This window comes from Erigeron canadensis, chromosome 9, assembly GCF_010389155.1.
Source record: "Erigeron canadensis isolate Cc75 chromosome 9, C_canadensis_v1, whole genome shotgun sequence".
NCBI classification, from domain to species: Eukaryota; Viridiplantae; Streptophyta; class Magnoliopsida; order Asterales; family Asteraceae; genus Erigeron; species Erigeron canadensis.
The window spans coordinates 12,022,696-12,024,766 of record NC_057769.1 but is presented as its reverse complement, the minus strand read 5'-3'; positions in this window follow the sequence as shown (position 1 = coordinate 12,024,766).

Below are 2,071 nucleotides of genomic sequence, written 5' to 3'. Positions count from 1 at the left end.
AATTAGAAGCTTTTTGGGTTATGTCGGTTTTTATCGTAGGTTCATCAAAGATTTTTCTAAAATAACCCGGCCTATGACCAAGTTGTTAGAGAAAGATGTCCCGTTTGTGTTTGATGATGAGTGTCTTAACGCATTTAACTTGTTAAAGAAAGAATTAACTAATGCACCAATAATGACTTCACCCGATTGGTCATTACCCTTTGAGTTAATATGTGATGCTAGCGACTTTGCCTTAGCGGCCGTTTTAGGCCAACGGGGGGATAAACATTTCCGTCCCATTTCATATGCTAGTAAGACTCTCAACTCAGCCCAACAAAATTACACTGTGACTGAGAAAGAATTGTTGGCCGTTGTGTATGTTTTTTGACAAATTTCGTCCCTATTTGGTTTTGAATAAGACTATTGTTTACACGGACCATTCTGCATTGAGGTACTTGTTTTCCAAACAAGATGCCAAGCCCTGTCTCATCCGTTGGGTCTTGCTTTTGCAAGAATTTGACATTGAGATCAAGGACAAAAAGGGGGCGGAGAATGTGGCGGTTGATCATCTAAGTAGGCTCGAAAACCCTCACCTTGAGCAGTTGCAAGTGCATGATATTGATGATGCATTTGATAAAGATTTAATGCAGGTACAAAGTGAAGAAGAACCCTGGTTTGCGGACATTGCTAATTATCTTGATGCTAACATTCTTCCCGACGATATGACTTCTCAACAAAAGAGAAAATTCTTCTCTGAGATTCGTCATTATTTTTGGGAAGATCTATATTTGTTTAGAATGTGTGTAGATGGAATGATTAGGAGATGTGTTTCCGGTGCTGAAACCGGGAGATTTTGGATGCATGCCACCATGGACCTACCGGTGGTCATTATGGACCGTCTGTGGCCGGTAAGAAGGTATATGATGTTGGATTTTATTGGCCTACTATTTTCAGGGAAGCTAAGACCTTGGTGGAAGTTTGTGATGCATGTCAACGTCAAGGTTATATCACTAGAATAGACGAAATGCCTCAACAAATGATATAGGTATGTGAGATTTTTGATGAATGGGGGATTGATTTTATGGGTCCTTTTCCCCCGTCACATAAGTTTCTTTATATTTTGGTAGCCGTTGATTATGTGTCCAAGTGGGCTGAGGCTAAAGCCCTTCTGACTAATGATGCTAAAGTTGTAATTGAATTTTTGAAAAAGTTGTTTAGTCGTTTTGGTGTACCAAAGGCCTTAATTAGTGATCGCGGGTCCCATTTCGCGAATCACCAGCTTGCTAAGGTTTTAAAGAGGTATGGGGTGACCCATAGGTTCTCCACCTCTTATCACCCTCAAACAAGCGGCCAAGTGGAAAACACGAATAGGGCTTTGAAAAGGATTTTTGAAATGACCGTGCATGATAGCCCAAAGATTTGGGCCAAGAGGCTTGATGATGCCTTGTGGGCGTTTCGAAACGCCTACAAGACTCCATTTGGTAATACCCCTTATAAGCTTCTTTATGGTAAAACTTGTCATCTCCCGGTTGAGATTGAGCACAAAGCCTATTGGGCTTTGCAAAATTGTGATATGGATCTAATCTTGGCTGGTGAGAAAAGGTTTTGCAGTTGCATGAGTTGGATGAAATGAGGTTGCAAGCTTATGACAACTCCATGTTATACAAGGAGCGTACAAAAGCTTGGCATGATAGTAAGATCAAGAGGAAGGAGTTTAAAGCCGGTGACAAGGTGCTTTTGTTCCAATCTAAGTATAAACTTAAAGCACAAAAGCTCAAATCGAAATGGACAGGTCCTTATGAGGTTGAGAAGAGCTTTTCGTTTGGTTATGTGGAGTTGATTGGTCCGACAAACAATTTTATTGTGAATGGACAACGCTTGAAGCATTATCATGAAGAAGATGAAGAAAGTGCGGAGGTGTTCGAAATTGGCTTTTATGCCATCAACAAGTGAAAGTTAAAGGTGATCGAGTCAAGCTAAGGACTCGTTAATAAATTAAGCGCTTCTCGGGAGGCAACCCGAGTTTGTTTTTAGTTTGCTTTTCATTTTTGTTTTGTCATATTTCCTTTCTTTAAATCTAAAAATCCATAAA